This window comes from Chiloscyllium punctatum, chromosome 2 (genome assembly GCF_047496795.1).
Source record: "Chiloscyllium punctatum isolate Juve2018m chromosome 2, sChiPun1.3, whole genome shotgun sequence".
Taxonomy (NCBI): Eukaryota; Metazoa; Chordata; class Chondrichthyes; order Orectolobiformes; family Hemiscylliidae; genus Chiloscyllium; species Chiloscyllium punctatum.
Window position 1 is genome coordinate 32,668,911 of NC_092740.1, and position 17,191 is coordinate 32,686,101.

Sequence of the window (17,191 nt, forward strand, 5' to 3'; positions counted from 1 at the left end):
TTCTAATTATTCAATTCTCTTCTGAAGGCCTCAGTTGAATTTGCTGCCACCAAGCTCTCAGTCACTGCTTTGTAGATCTTAACTTCTGTCTATGTTACCATTCTTTTGTTGCCAAGTAAATAAATTCAGTTCTGACGAGTCACCAAACTCAAAACATCAACTCTGCTTTCTTTTCACAGATGCTGCCAGACCTGCAGAGTTTGTTCAGCAATTTCTGTTCTTTTCTTCAGATCTCCAGCATCTTTAGTTCTTTTTAATATTAAACAGACATCCTGTTTCCATGTGGAGACAAAAAATTTAAATATCAGTTGCCATCTTTACTATATTAAAAAAAAGTGTTAAAACTTATTCAAAAATTTAAGTCTTGTGTGTTTAGTACCATCTATTAATAACTCCACATCATAGACAGCTAATCATTCAAAAAACTCTTTGAGCTGTCAATCAGATTGATGTCTACATTAGAATGGTGCTGGAAAACCACAGTAGGTCAGGCAGCATCTGAGGACCAGGAAAATCAAAGTTTTAGGCAAAAGCCCTTCATTAGGAATGAAGGCAGGGAACCTCCAGGGTGGAGACATAAATGGGAGGGAGGTGGGGCTGGGGAGAAGGTAGCAAAGAGTACAATAGATGGATGGGGGTGGGGTTGAAGGTGGTAGGTCAGAGAGGAGGGTGGAGCGGATAGGTGGGAAGGAAGATTGACAGGTAGGTCAGGTCATGAGGATAGTGCTGAGCTGGAAGGTTAGAACTGGATTAAGGTGGGAGGAGGGGAAATGAGGAAACTGATGAAGTCCACATTCATGCCCTGGGGTTGAAGTGTTCCGAGGTGGAAGATGAGGGCGTTCTTCTTCCAGACATTGGGTGGTGAGGGAGCGGCGGTGGAGGAGGCCCAGGACCTGAATGACCTCAGCAGAGTGGGAGGAGAAGTTGAAATGTTGGGCAACGGAGCGGTGGAATTGATTGGTGCAGGTGTCCTGGAGATGTCCCCTAAAGTGCTCTGTGAGAAGGTATCCAGTCTCCCCAATGTAGAGGAGATCACATCAGGAGCAATGGATATAGTAAATGACATTGGTGGATGTGCAGGTGAAATTTTGATGGATGTAGAAGGCTCCTATGGGGCCTTGGATGGAGGTGAGGGAGGAGGTGTGGGCGCAGGTTTTGCAATTCCTGCAGTGGCAGGGGAAGGTGCCAGGAAGGGAGGGTGGGTTGTTGGGGGGCGTGGACCTGACCAGGTAGTTACGGAGGGAACGGTCTTTGCAGAAAGCGGAAAGGGGTGGGGAAAGAAATATATCCCTGGTGATGGGGTCTGTTTGGAGGTGGCGGAAATGTCGGCGGATGATGTGATTTATGTGAAGGTTGGTAGGGTGGAAGGTGAGCACCAGGGGCGTTCTGTCCTTGTTACGGTTGGAGGGGTGGGGTCTGAGGCCGGAGGTGCGGGATGTGGATGAGATGCGTTGGAGGGCATCTTTAATCATGTGGGAAGGGAAATTGCGGTCTCTAAAGAAGGAGGCCATCTGGTGTGTTCTGTGGTGGAACTGGTCTTCCTGGGAGCAGATACGGTGGAGGCAGAGGATTTGGGAATAAGGGATGGCATTTTTGCAGGAGGTAGGGTGGGAAGAAGTGTAATCCAGGTAGGTGTGGGAGTCCGTGGGTTTGTAAAAAATGTCAGTGTCAAGTCGGTCATCATTGATGGAGATGGAGAGGTCCAGGAAGGGGAGGGAAGTGTCAGAGATGGTCCAGATGAATTTAAGGTTGGGGTGGCATGTGTTGGTGAAGTTGATGAACTGCTCAACCTCCTCGCGGGACCATGAGATGGCACCGATGCAGTTATCAGTGTAGCGGAGGAAGAGGTGAGAAGTGGTACCGTTGTAACTGCGGAAGATGGACTGTTCTACGTAGCCAACAAAGAGACAGGCATAGCTGGGGCCCATGTTGGTGCCCATGGCTACCCCTTTGGCCTGAAGGAAGTGGGTGGATTTGAAGGAGAAATTGTTAATGGTGAGGACCAGTTCAGCCAAATGAATGAGAGTGTCAGTGGAAGGATACTGCTGGGGACGTCAGGAGAGGAAGAAGCATCAAATTGATGTGATAATTGTTGCTTATAGGAAGCAACCAGGGAATACACTGAAATGTAGCAACAGCTATTGTAATGGCTAAATTGGACTTTTTTTGAAAACTTTCACTGATTAGGCAGCCAGTTTTAACTTTTAAAGGGCTGGGCATTTAAATAAGTTCACTTCATGACATTTAGAGTCAGAGAGTCATAGAGATGTACAACACAGAAACAGACCTTCGGTCTAACCCGTCCATGCTGACCAGATATCCCACCCCAATCTAGTCCCACCTGCCAGCACCTGGCTCATTTCGCTGCAAACCCTTCCTATTCATATACCCATCCAGATGCCTTTTAAATGTTGAAATCTTACTCGCCTCCACCACTTCCTCTGGCAGCTCATTCCATGCATGTACCACCATCTGCGTGAAAACGTTGCCCCTCAGGTCTTTTCCCTCTCACCCTAAACATATGCCGTCTAGTTCTGGACACCCCCTCCCCCACCCCCACCTCAGGGAAAAGACTTTGTCTTTTAATCCTATCCATGTCCCTCATGATTTTATAAAACTCTATAAGGTCACCCCTCAGCCTCTGACACTCCAGGGAAAACAGCCCCAGCCTGTTCAACCTCTCCCTATAGCTCAAATCCTCCATCACTGCCCACATGCTTGTAAATCTTTTCTGAACCCTTTCAAGATTCACAGCATCTTTCCAATAGGAAGGAGACCAGAATTGCACACAATATTCCAACAGTGGTCTAACCAATATCCTGTACAGCCACAACATGACCTCCCAACTCCTGTACTCAAAGGAAAGCATACCAAACACCTTCTTCACTATCCTATCTACCTGCGACTCCACTTTCAAGGAGCTATGAACCTGCATTCCAAGGTCTCTTTGTTTAGCAATGCTCCCCAAGACCTTATCATTAAGTGTGTATGTCCTGCTAAGATTTGCTTTCCCAAAATGTAGCACCTCACATTTATCTAAATTAAACTCCATCTGCCACTTTTCAGCCCACTGGCCCATCTGATCAAGATCCTGTTGTAATCTGAGGTAACCTTCTTCACTGACAACTACACCTCCAATTCTGGTGTCATCTACAAACTTACTAACTATACCTCTTATGCTCACATCCAAATCATTTATATAAATGATGAAAAGTAGTGAACCCAGCACCGATCTTTGTGGCATTCACTGATCATAGTCCTCCAATCTGAAAAACAACCCTCCACCACCACCCTCTGTCTTCTACCTTTGAGCCAGTTCTGTATCCAAATGGCTAATTCTCCCTGTATTCCATGAGATCTAACCTTGCTAATCAGTCTCCCATGGGGAACCTTGTCCAACACCTTACTGAAGTCCATATAGATCACGTCAACCGCTCTGTCCTTATCAATCCTCTTTGTTACTCATTCAAAAACCTCAATCAAGTTTGTGAGACATGATTTCCCATGCACAAAGCCATGTTTACTATCCCTAATCAGTCCTTGCCTTCCAAATACATGTACAGCCTGTCCCTCAGGATTCCCTCCAACAATTTGACCACCACCAATGTCAGGCTCACTGGCCTATAGTTCCCTGGCTTGTCCTTACCACCTTTCTTAAATAGTGGCACCATGTTAGCCAAACTCCAATCTTCCGGCACCTCACCTGTGACTATCAGTGATACAAATATCTCAGCAAGGGGCCCAGTAATCACTTCCCTAGCTTTGCACAGAGTTCTAGGGTACACCTGATCAGGTCCTGGAGATTTATCCACTTTTATGCGTTTCAAGACATCCAGCACTTCCTCCTCTGTAATATAGATAGTTTTCAAGATGTCATCATCTATTTCCCTACATCTATACCTTCCATATCCTTTTCTACAGTAAACACTGATGCAAAATACTCACTTAGTATCTCCCCCATCTCCTGTGGCTCCACACAAAGGCCACCTTGCTGATCTTTGAGGGGTTCTATTCTCTCCCTAGTTACTCTTTTGTCCTTAATGTATTTGCAAAAACCCTTTGGATTCTCTGTAACTCTATTTGGCAAAGCTATCTCATGTTCCCTTTTTGCCCTCCTGATTTCTCTCTTAAGTATACTCCTACTGCCTTTATACTCTTCTCAGGATTCATTTGATTTGTCTATACCTGACATATGCTTCCTTCTGTTTCTTAACCAAACCCTCAATTTCTCTAGTCATTCATCATTCCCTACACCTACCAGCCTTTCCTTTTACCCTAACAGGAATATATTGTCTCTGGACTCTCGTTATCTCATTCCTGAAGACTTCCCATTTTCCAGCCATCCCTTTACCTGCGAACCTCTGGGACCAATCAGCTTTTAAAAGTTCTTGCCTAATACCGTCAAAATTAGCTTTCCTTCAATTTAGAACTTCAACTTTAAGATCTGGTCTACCCTTTTCCATCATTATTTTAAAACTAATAGAATTATGGTTGCTGGCCCCAGAGTGCTCCCCCACTCACACCTTAGTCACCTGCCCTGCCTAATTTCTCAAAAGTTAAATTTTCCACGTTCTCTAGTAGGTACATCCACATAATGAATCAGAAAACTGTTTGTACACACCTAACAAATTTCTCTCCATCTGAACCCTTGACACTATGGCAGTCCCAGTCAATGTTTGGAAAGTTAAAATCCCCTAACATAACCACCCTTTTATTCTTACAGATAACTGAGATCTCCTTACAAATTTGTTTCTCAATTTCCCTCTGACTATTATGGGGTCTATAATACAATCCCAATAAGGTGATCATGTCTTTCTTATTTTTTAGTTCAACCCAAATAACTTCCCTGGATGTATTTCCTGGAATATCCTCCCTCAGCACAGCTGTAATGCTATCCCTTATCAAAAACAGCACTCCCCCCTCCTCTCTTCCCTCCTTTTCTGTCCTTCCTGTAACATTTGTATCCTGGAACATTAAGCTGCCAGTCCTGTCCATCCCTGAGCCACATTTCTGTAATTGCTATGGTATCTCAGTCCCATGTTCCTAACCATGCCCTGAGTTCATATGCCTTCCCTGTTAGGCCTCTTACATTGAAATAAATGCAGTTTAATTTATCAGTTCTACCTTGTTCTCTGCTTTGTCCCTGCCTGCCCTGACTGTTTGAGTCGCTTCTTTTCTCAACTGTACCATCTCAGATTGATCTCTTTCCTCACTATCTCCCTGGGTTCCCCCTCCCCCCATTCCACCCACCTTAATAGTTTAAATCCTCCTGAGCAACTCTAGCAAATCCCCTGCCAGTATATTAGTCCCCTTCCTATTCAGGTACAAATCCATCCTTCTTGCACTGTTAACTTCTACCCACAGAGGAGATTCCAATGATCCAAAAATGTGCATCCTTTGCCCATACACCAGCTCCTCAGCCATGCATTCATCTGCTCTATCCTCCTATTCCTGACCTCACTAACTCATATCACCAGGAGTAATCCCGATATTATTACTTTCGAGGATGTCCTTTTCAAATTCCTGCCTAACTCTCAATATTCTCCCTTCAGAATCTCATCCTTTTGCCTTCCTATGTCATTGGTTCCAATGTGTACAATGACCTCCTGCTGGTCCCTCTCCCACTTGAGAACATTCTGCATCCTCTCTAAGACATTCTTGATCCTGGCACCAGGGAGGCAAAACACCACTCTGATTTTTCACTGCTGGCCACAGAAACATCTGTCTGAGCTTCAAATTAGAGAGTCCCTTAAGATAATTGATTGCTTGGAACCTGACGTAACCCTCATTGCATTAGAGCCAGTCTTGATACAGAAACTTGGCTGTTCGTGTTATATTCTCATGAGAATCCATCACCTCCTACATTTTCCAAAACAGCATACTTGTTTGAAATGGGGATAGCCGCAGAAGACTCCTGCCACTACCTGCCTACCTCTCTTGCTTTCCTGGAGTTAACCCATCTATGTGACTGTATCTGCAACCTGTTTCCCTTCCTATAACTGCCATCCGCCACATCCCCTTGCTCTTGTAAATTCCTCTTTGCTTCTTCCCGTCTCTCCAACCGATCCATTCAATCTAATAGGATTCGCAACCAATGGCATTTATTGCATACATAATCCTCAGTAGCCCATAAACTCTCCTGAAACTCCCACATCCAACAAGAAGAGCATATCGCTTTACTAAAGGCCATTTTTGTTTATTTAAATCTATAGACCCAGAAAATAGCACAGTCTTATTCATCTACAAAACACTGCTCCAGGCTAACTAAATACTTATGGCTTATATTTTTAAGTTTAATCAAGAAGCATAGCTCAATAAAACATATAATCAAGAAAGAACCCACTCTATTCACTACTGCAGACTTTATGTAGGCCACAATTAAAAATATTCACTTATCTGCTTCTGTGCTGCGACCTCTCCCAAACAGGTTCTTCGAAGATTAGTTGTGAATTTCACATTTTTTAAATTTTCCTAGACGCACTCCGATGTCCAGTGATACATGAATTCAAATAGCAAAGGCAGTAACTGTGCAGGATCACTGCTGTGTTAGTTATCAATGTGGGTTTCTTTCTCTCTCTTTCTCTCTCTCTCTCCTGTACTGACCTCACTATGTGCTGCCTTTGTCTGTTACTCTGCCTTTTGAAAGTGCTGTTGTTCTGACTTTTTTTCTCCAAAGATCCAAAACAATGCAACAGCATATAAAACAGTAATTGCTGTTCCTGGAATTTGAGGAAATCACCTCCAACACCTAAAATACCTCAAAGAAGGAGCAGCCTGTTACAGCCAGAATTTTTTCCATCTTGGATTACCCAGAATTTGCCCTTCATGTACATTTTTGTCTACTCCAAAAAATTGTGACTTCTGTGCTAGGTCTCTGCTATAGTGGAAAGGTCGTCTGTTTGAACTTAGTACTGACTTCAAATGACCTTGCTGCATTTGAGTTTCCCTCAGGTGTGAATCACACGCTAACTCATTAAACCAGCCAGCAAAACTGGGTTCTTCTGGAATTGGATGTTAAACTTCTGCATCTGAGTTCTACCAGCTATTTGTAAATGTGCACAAAACCTCCAGGAATTTGTGAAAATCCAGCATTGCCTGCCTAGAAACCTTATATTTCCCATGATTTTCATGGTCCTGAATAAATACTGGAGCCTCTTTCTGCACTTGTGATGCTAGGGGGAGAAAAATAGGATGGTAAAATCAATGACTGCAGATGCTGGAAACCAGATTCTGAATTAGTGGTGCTGGAAGAGCACAACAGTTCAGGCAGCATCTAAGTAGCTTCGAAATTGACGTTTCGGGCAAAATCCCTTCATCAGGAATAGAGGATGATGAAGGGCTTTTGCCCAAAATGTCAATTTTCCTGCTCCTCGGATGCTGCCTGACATCCTGTGCTTTTCCAGCACCACTCTGATCTAAAAACTGCAAGTTCCCAAAGCCCAGTGTTGCAAGATAAGCCTATAGTTCTAATGTAGACTTTGCCAATGAAAATTCCTTGGTTTAAATATCTTCAGGTCACTTATACTTCCCAAAAGAACTCTGGCTTCTGCCCAGGCTTCTTGCTGTCAGTGGAAGGTTGGAGATGGTCTGTGGCCTTCTGCTGACATTCAATTTAATCACTACCTCATTGTATTTCCATAGCAACATTGGACACAAAGGACAAACTGGCAACTCATAACCACATTATGGATTGGCAACATTTATTATCATCACATTTATCATGCCCTCATTCATTTAGGCCCAAAGGATCCTTCCACAACCGGCAGAGATTTTCCTGCACCTCCACACACGTCATCTACTGTGTCCATTGCTCTCGATATGGTCTCCTCTACATTGGGGAGACGTGAGGCCAACTTGCAGAATGTTCAGAGAACATTTCCAGGACACACACATTAAACAACACCACTGCCCTGTGGCCGAACACTTCAACTCCCCCTCCCACCCTGCCAAGTTCAAGCAAGTCCTGCGTCTCCTCCACCACCAAATCCTAGCCAACCAAGGACTGGTGGAAGAGCACCTCATCTTCCGCCTTGAGACCCTCCAACCACATGGAATTGATGTCAATTTGACCAATTTCCTTACCTCCCTTCTCCCCCTCCACCTTGTCTCAACTCTACCCTCTTGAACTGTCCTACCTGTCCATCTTCCTTCCCACCTATCCACTCCAATCTATCACCATTACCCCTCACCTTCATCTACCTATCGCATTCCTAGCTACCTTTCCCCAGCCCCACCTCCCTCCCATTTATCACTCAGTCCCCTTGCCACCCCACCACATTCCTAATCAAGTGCTTATGCTCGAAACATCAACTCTCCTGCTTCTCAGATACTGCCTGATCAGCTGTGTTTTTCCAGCGCCACACTTTTTGACTGTGATCTCCAGCGTCTGCAGTCTCCACTTTCTCCTGGGCATATAATATGCTACCTTGTCACATGTAGTGCAAATAGCCCTGGATGTGAGTGGAACTTGTTCTTTCCCAGTTTCCACTCATACTGGATCCATTGTCACCCAGAAACAGTAGACGGAGGGTGGAAGTTGCTGTCACATACTGACTGGTTAATGTTCAGCCTTTCCCAGCTCTCCAGCCTCCGGTTTCTTTTATATGGTTGAGGGAGAAAGAAGCCAATAAACCATAGAATTGTAGAAAAGTTACAGTGCAGAAAGAGGCAATTCAGCCCATCAGCCAGAAAAAGGGTTAGTCATTCATCTGAATCCAACATTCCAGTACCTGGTCACATGGCCTTGCAGGTTACAGCACGTCTCGTTCAGATCCAGGTACACCTTAAACGAGTTGAGGGTTCCAACTGCCAAAGCAGGCAGCAGTTCCAGATATCCTCACATCTCTGGAAAAGGGAGGCTGTGAAGAGGGGGAAGGAGCCAGGTACATTTTGTGTATGTCTCATCTTCTTCAGTGAATGAGATATTTTTAAAATTTGAATTAGTATTATTGTCACATGTGAACAGTGAAAAGTTGACAAGTCGCCACTTGTGGCACCATTTTAGGTACAAAGGTACCTAGGTACAGATTCCTGAGTACAAATTCTTAGGAAAAAAAATAGAAAAATAAGGAACTAAGAAGTTCAGCATGACAGAACTTCAAAAGTACAAAATCATTGTAATAAGATAAATAAAGAAATAAAAGTTCAGAATAAAATTTCAGAAGTGTATCCCAGGAGTGTACAGGGACTAAATTTTGTGTGGGTGAGGTGTCTTTTTTGGGCTCTGAGCTCCTGTATATGGTAATTTCATGGTTTTTTTGTCTTTGAGAATTGAATGTTTTTGTATTCAAGGTTGTGTGTTGTTGTATATGGCGGCTTGCATTTTCTTTACATTGGGAATGCCAATTATTTTGCATATAGGATTCTATATGAGTGTCATGTGATAAGTAATCAAAAACATACACAGTCAGCCCTGGCCAATTTTGCTTAGTATCCAAATCTCACAGTCCATAATGACTGTACAAACTCTGCAGTGAACTGTGCAGACTTAACTTGAAATATTGTCTCTGTCTCAGGAAACTGATTTCCATGCACCGTTCTCCCATTTCACATGGGTGCTACCTGCTGTTGACCAGAGACAAACTAATCAGAGACACAAAGGAGACCAGATCATACAAAATTATCACCTCTGACATTTACTTTCCTGCAACAAGGAGTCTTTATCCAATGGCAGACATGTGTGTGTTGCTCCCCTGGGGAAATTCATATAGTTTTACTGAGGAGTGCAGCCAGTAGCAGAAGAACAATGCAAGTTAAGTTATTTATGCTGTTGTAATGGTCTAGGACTCCTTAATGGCCTCTTTGGCATCCACCTGACTCTTATACATAGAGACTAAGGTAATCAATAGGCTATTGGGAAATTTGATCTCTAATTTCAAATACTTCTCAACTTTCGGAAAGTCTTTGATTAATCACAGCATTGTGTAATTGTACATTTATACTTTCTTCACTCCACATTTCTAACTTTTCTCAATTATATAGACAGTGCTATTATTTTTCATGCGTATTTAACTTTCGGATGAAGCCATTAACTTAAAATTCCTGAACTTTGCATTGTGTTCTTTCATGTCAACTATTCAAGCCAAATTGTGGAAATGAATCCTTGCACTTGGCACCATTTATGGACTAATAAACCTGTGTTGCTTCTCCCAGTGATCCTTAGCTCATTCTGCTGCCTGCCATTTACTTTCTTACCTTCCAAGTAGGGAATACATTTACACAGAACCTTGGCTAGACCACACTTGGAGGTCTGTGAACAGTTTCATTCTTCATATATTGTAAAAACAATCTGAAAGTCCTGGAGGAAGTGCAGAAAAACATTACAACGTTGTTACCAGAACTGAGAAGGTTCGATTTGTACCTTGGGAGGTTGAGCAGGCTGTAGCTCTTCATTCTGGAAAGGAGAAAGAAAAAGCAAAGTCAATCCAAGTCTTAGAAACATTCAAGAAACCCAATCTTTTGTTGTTTGGTTTAATGCCAACATTCATGAGTTTGAGTTTGAGACAGGCTGGTTGAAGAGAAGACAAGGTCATGAATTAACTTTAGGCTTGGAGGTCTTTGTAAGACTGTTTATTACATATGCAGCCTAAACATACAATACATGCCATTCACTGATACATCAGGCTCAAATCTTATTGTTACATTATTGAAAGACAGTTCCTGGATTCTACATGCTTGGAGTGAACCCACACAGTGCTTTTATGTCCAGTGAAGAGCAGCTCCAGGACATCATTGCAAGGTTGCTCCAGTGTCTTAAAGCACTTACGCAGCACCCAGATTTCTGGGGTTCCCTCCACTTTACAAGTGATCCCCACATCTCCCCACTCCATTCCCACTGCATCAGAACATAAACTTAAAAATTGCTTCTGTCAAAACATAGGATACAGAGGAGGCCATTCGGATCATTGTTTTTGTTTGGAAAAGTTCAGAAATATGTCTGGCTCTCTTGCTATTTCTCCTTGGCCCTGCATTATTTTTTACTTTAAATTAAAACATATCTTTAATTTCATGAAGGGGTTTTGATGGAATGATTGTAGAGAAATGGGTCCTATTTGTAGGCGAGATCAGACAAGTGGGCTTGGTGTAGCGAGGGGGGGGAGAGTGTAGAGATGTTGGGCAATGGTGAGGCATAATTAAAAGATGCCAATACCAGATCAGGTCAGATTAGAAGAAATTCCTTGACACAGAATGTGAAATTTGTTACAAAGCAAAGTGACTGAAACAGTGATAGATTTAAGTAAATATTTATTGCATGTAAAGAGAAAACAATTAGGAAATGCAGATGCAGAATGGGAAGGTATAAATGGAATGATTGGAATAGACCAGTATTTTTGCTGGCAAGTTTCTCTGATATGTATTCTGTCCAATTCCATGTTAATCTTTAAACCTCCCATTTTCCCACTTTAGAAGGTCTCTTTTGTCTGAATTCCTATATTCTGAAGTTAAGTAACCACCCAGACTCACATTCAACTCCACTGTCCCTCCTGCTCAGTCAAAACAACAATCACACTGTGTCCATCATGACTGTCAAATTAAAACAAAATTGTATGCAGCCCGTTTCAGCCTTTCAGAGCTTGAAGATAAAGTGCGATCATTAAAATTTTCTGCAGTTGATTGATTGCGGTCAGTGGCAATCCAGGGCCGATGAATGTGCTCTGACTGGTACTTGCTCAGATCTTGGGAAATACTTATGGACTCCATTTGACAAATGTGCAAATGGTGGGGAACGGATTTAATACACAAAGTAATCATAGGGGACCCTTAAGAACACAATCATCTTACTGGAATTTAAATGCAGACCACCAACTTCACAGAACTACATAACTCTGGCAGTTCCATTAAAGAAATCTGATTTTAATTAATTTGTGATAGAGTTTTAGTGATATTTTTAAACATACTATAGTAATGTGATGGGAATATATGGGAACTCATAGATCTTATAAACTTCTCTGTTTTACTATTCAGTTAGATCATGGTTGATCTGTCCATAAACACCATTTACGTCTACAGCTCTTGCGACTGTAACAAAACTCCCTTGATTATAATCTTGAAGGTCTCAACTGATCCAGCATCTGCAGACATTTTGGAAAAGAGAGTTCTCCATGTATGCACACCGGCTCTTGCAAGTAACATAAACATCACGTAGGATTTTTCAAATGGCAGATTCTTTGCAGCCAAAGAGTCGATAGAATGATTCCCTTGCAACTTCAGAAGCCCCAAAAGTTACTTAACCTGGCAAAGTGCATTCATTGGCTGGAGGTGTGGATCTCAACCCTCACATGGGCTGACCTCCACCTGGGAGCTCTCAGGCCAATCAGATTGGCCAATAACTCTGTAGACCCAGCAGCAGCAGTGCCAACACTGGCCAGGACTGGGACTACAAGCAATCCATAGATTTGAAATTCCCAGAGCACATGACCAGGTAGCTGGAGTCCTACAACAGGGAGGAGAGGAGAAGGGAGGGGAAAAGAGATGAAGCTCATTGGCAGTGAGGGTCCTGAGAGAGAGGCTGGTTGGAGGAGGATGCATTCCCATGGGGCAGAGTGTGCCCAGTGTGGAGATATCTGATCCACCACCTTCCTGCTTGAAGTCTGAGCAGGGAACCCTTGGGGATTCATTCAGCTCTGCACTCATTCTATCCCCTTCAAAATTGAAGTCAGGCAGGAAACAGCACTCAAGTAGCCAATAATAGACCTCAAGATCCTCAAATTGGCAGCCTGCCTGAGACTTTACCCACACTCTATAAAATTATCAACAATGGAGCTGGGGACAGTGGGAAGACAATTGGGCTTCCTGTTTGTAAACCCACCATTGGGGGACCGTAAGATCTTACCCTAGTTCATTTCCTAAAAATAAAGCAAGCAGTAACATAAAATGGAATGAACAAATTTAGCTTTTTTAAAATATATACTAATTGTTATAACTTTACAGAATCAGTTACTGCAAGAAAGTGATAAAAGGTATTATTTGAAGTCGACTTGCAACAGACGTTTTTTAAACCAAATGAACTTGAGTATAGGTGCCCTTCAGGATAAGTACCTCAGAATGTTACTATGGGCTTTTTCATTCATTTATTCCTATTCATTCATGGGATTTGGGTATCACTGGCTAGCCAGCATTTTAGCCTGTGTCTAGTTGCCCTTGAGAAAGTGGTGATGAGTTCCTTTTTTGAACCGCTGCAATCCCATGATGCAGTTAGCCCCACAATATCATTGGGTAGGGAATTCCAGGATTTTGACCAATTGATACAAAAGGAAGACTGCTATATTTCCAAGTCAAAATGGTGAGTAGTTTTGGCTGGAGGGAGGAGGTTATCTTGCAGGTGGTGATGTGTCTATGTATCTGTTGCCCTCGTCCTTCTAAATGAAAGTTGTCATAGGTTTGGAAGGTGTTGTCTAAGGATCTTTGGTGAATTTCTGTCGTGCATCTTGTAGTTGGTAGATGCTGCTGCTACTGACGGTCGGTGATAGAGGGAGTAGATGTTTGTGGATGTGCTGCCAGTCAAGCGGTTTGCTTTCTCCTGGATGGTGTCAAGCTTCTTCAGTGTTGGTGGAGTTATCTAAGCAAGTGGGGAGGACTGTGGAGAGTAGTCCATCATATTCCTGACTCGTGCCTTGTAGATAGGGGACAGACTTTGGGGAGTCAAGCTCACTGCAAGATTCCCAGCATCTGATTGCTCTTGTAGCCACAGTATTTATATGACAGGTCCAGTTCAGCCTCTGATCAGAGGTAACTCCCAGAATGTTGATAGTGGAAGATTCAGTGAAGATAATGCTATTGACTGTCAAGGCAATTCTCTCTTGTTGGAAATGGTCTTTTCCTGCTACTTGTGTGGCATGAATATTATTTGCTGCTTGCTCCATTCCAATGATATCCCTCATCCAAATCTATTCCCGCCTTATAAAGGATTGTTCCTGGAGTAACACAGTACTGAGTGGCTGTCTGCCCTGCGATAGGGACCCTTGCACCCTCACGTGGAAGCTCTGTGCCTGGGTAAGCACTGGTATTCTGGAGCTGCCTGCTCATTGATGGATACAATCTGAACATGTTAGAGAAGGTCAATCTCTGAAAGGGACCTGAAGGTCCTAATGGAGGGTATGGTGTGAAGGAGGAGTGTTCTCTTCCCAAAGGAGCAGCAGTGAATGAGGTTACTGAGGCATTAGTGGAAGTATCACAAGGCTGCCTAATGTACCCCTCACCCAGCTGAGATACTGACACCTCAGTGGGAATGTTAATCTGGTGAGAACTCCACTGTGACAGCTCTGCAGCTGTTGAAAGAACAAATGTCCCTGGCCACTGGCACTCAGAGGACTACCAGAGACCAGGCACCTGCTCAGCCCCTGAGCAGGAGAAAGCGCTCTCCTAGTTTCCATTACCAGAGACTGTGTGCACATGAACAGGGAGGGACAAGAGCAGCAGGCATGTGGGATGCAATAGTCTTTACTGCTCAGAGGCTGCAACAATGCACCAAAAAATGCAATCATCCGTCTGCCTCCAATGACAGGTTGGGACTGTCAAGGAGAGCCAGGTCCAGTACCCTTGGGGTCTGCTAGTGTGGCACACACACATGTAGTACATCACCCATCACTCTGTTGATCCCAGGACCAAAGATATAGTGATGGTTGGCAAGAAATCCAGATGCCTCTTCCTCACAAACAGACAGGGCAGTGCCAGGCTGAATTCCTAGAAAGAGAAAGTAGAAAATGCATTGAGGACAGTTTGATGTCATGAGCTATACTGCACAGTAGATTAGATTAGATTACTTACAGTGTGGAAACAGGCCCTTCGGCCCAACAAGTCCACACCGCCCCGCCGAAGCGCAGCCCACCCATACCCCTAACCTACACTACAGGCAATTTAGCATGGCCAATTCACCTGACCCGCACATCTTTGGACTGTGGGAGGAAACCGGAGCAAACCCACGCAGACACGGGGAGAACATGCAAACTCCACACAGTCAGTCACCTGAGGCGGGAATTGAACCCGGGTCTCTGGCGCTGTGAGGCAGCAGTGCTAACCACTGTGCCACCGTGCCGCCCATGTAGTAGGTGAAGTCTCTACAGTTGCTTGTTTGCATGTGTGTGTCACCCCAAATGTAAGTGTGTCACCATGTTCCTTAATGACACCATTGTCCTCTAGCCTACAACATCCCCATTCTTTCCATGATCTCTGTGTCCAAATGTGAATGAAGTGGTTACACAAGGAGCCAATTCATTAGATTCGCCATGGATTCGATCCCTGCAGGTCTGTATCCTGTACAGTGCATGATCTGTTTACAATGCTGTTTTCTTAGTATGGTCTTAGTGTGGGTCTTGCAAACCTCACCCCGTAGGGTGGGACATTTACCCAACCCACTAGGGATGTGATAGCAGCCATTGCCTTTCCCATTTTGTACTATCGATTTCCAACACAATGGAAGACTTCAGTGAATGCTCTTTGGTCTGTGGATTGGTGAGATGCCATGATGTTCACAAGGAGATGGCAAAGTTTGATGCCAATGTCTGTGGGTGAGGAGCATGTGCAGTTGTTGGCCATGGATTGTGCCTGAGAGACTCATTAATGCTGAGTATCACAGAGGCTGCTTGCAGCCAGAGGGGAACTGAAGTCATTAGGTACTCACATTGACTTCCATGTTGAGAATTCTTGACATCTAGCTTCATAGAATCCCCACAGTGTGGAAACGGGCCATTTAGCCCAACATGTCCACACCAAACCACAAAAGAGTAACCCACCCAGACCAATTCCCCTACCCTACTACTCTAAATTTCCCCTGACTAATGTATCTAAACTACACATCCCTGAACACTATGGGCAATTTAGCATGGCCAAGTCACCCAACCTGCACATCTTTCAATAGTGGGAGGAAACTGGAGCACCTGGCAGAAACTCACAAAGACACGGGGAGAGCATGGAAACTCCACATTCTTAATGTGAGAAGACAGTGATTTAAAAAACACATAAGAGGCTTTTTTTTTACACAGTGGGTGGATCGAGAGTGGAATGAACTTTCTGAGGAAGTTGTGAATGAAGGTACAATTACAATGCTTAAAAGACATTTGGATGGATACATGAATAGGAAAGGTTTGGAGGGATATGGACCAGGAGCAGGAAGTTTAATTTGGGATTGTGTTCAGCATGGACTGATTGGACCAAAGAGTCTGTTTCCGTGCTGTATGACTTTAAGACTCTGTGAGTTACATTTTAAGACATAGCTAGACCAGAAGTCAGTGTCGGACAGTGAGGATGTGTCAAGGGGTGAACTCAAACAATGTTATTTTTCCATCTTAGAATGTAAAAAATTCAATGCACTGCACCTTAACTGTATTTCTACACACTGTACAGGTTTGGGGATAATAGATCCTGACATAACCCAGGGTGGGGAGAGTAACAAGTGAATTTACATTTAATCGAGACTTGATCCTGCTCACACTCAAGTCTGCTGCTCCACCTTGTCTTGCCCGCCATTAACCATTTCAGGCCTGCAGGGGGCAGAGTTCTGGACAGTTAATTATACCCTGGGGAGGAAGGGGGATTTTGCTGGTTATTTATCAGTATGGTATAAAGATTGATCAAAAAGCCCATCTATTCTGCCAACGGTAGCTTTGACTATGCAATATTATATGAACATACCATACTCGTGTCCATCTCCTTGTTAACAAATTGCTTACTGCCGTGAATACTACACAGTGTCTCTTTTAGTCGAGAAGTACCTGCTCTTCAACATTCTAGGATGTTGAGAGAAAGAGGGTAAGAAGAATGGCTTCTCCCTCTTGTGGTTGACCTGTTCCCCTGCCATTGTGCAGAATGTCAATCTTGCTGAATGTGCAGTGGAACTGAAAACAGACAGCTGCATTGGAAGTAATTTGCAAAATCTGGTGAAGTGCTGCTAAGGGCTACTCTACACTGGATCATTTCCATATGCAGTGGACAGTTTCTTGGCATTCTGCATACATTTCGTTTGTGTTCAGAGCTTTCCAAACTGTTTTCACAATATTGATAAATTGCAAGGAAAAGGCCAGACATCAGAGAATGAGAAACAAAAGCACAAAATGCTGGAAACACTCAGTGAGTCAGTCAGCATTTGTGAAGAGGACAGATGAGTTTGTACTTCAAATCCTTTCTCAAAACTGGAAGAAATTATAGATGAAAGGATGAGAACAATGGGAAAGTAAAAGGATAACACAGAGAATAT

The 17,191-nt window shown here is 43.5% G+C and overlaps 1 protein-coding gene across 3 annotated transcripts in view; it reads left to right on the forward strand.

Annotated features, from left to right (window-relative positions):
- Nucleotides 1–17,191, forward strand: part of LOC140495808 (cadherin-related family member 2-like) — a 148,911-nt gene that overhangs the window by 63,533 nt on the left and 68,187 nt on the right. The window lies entirely within an intron of this gene.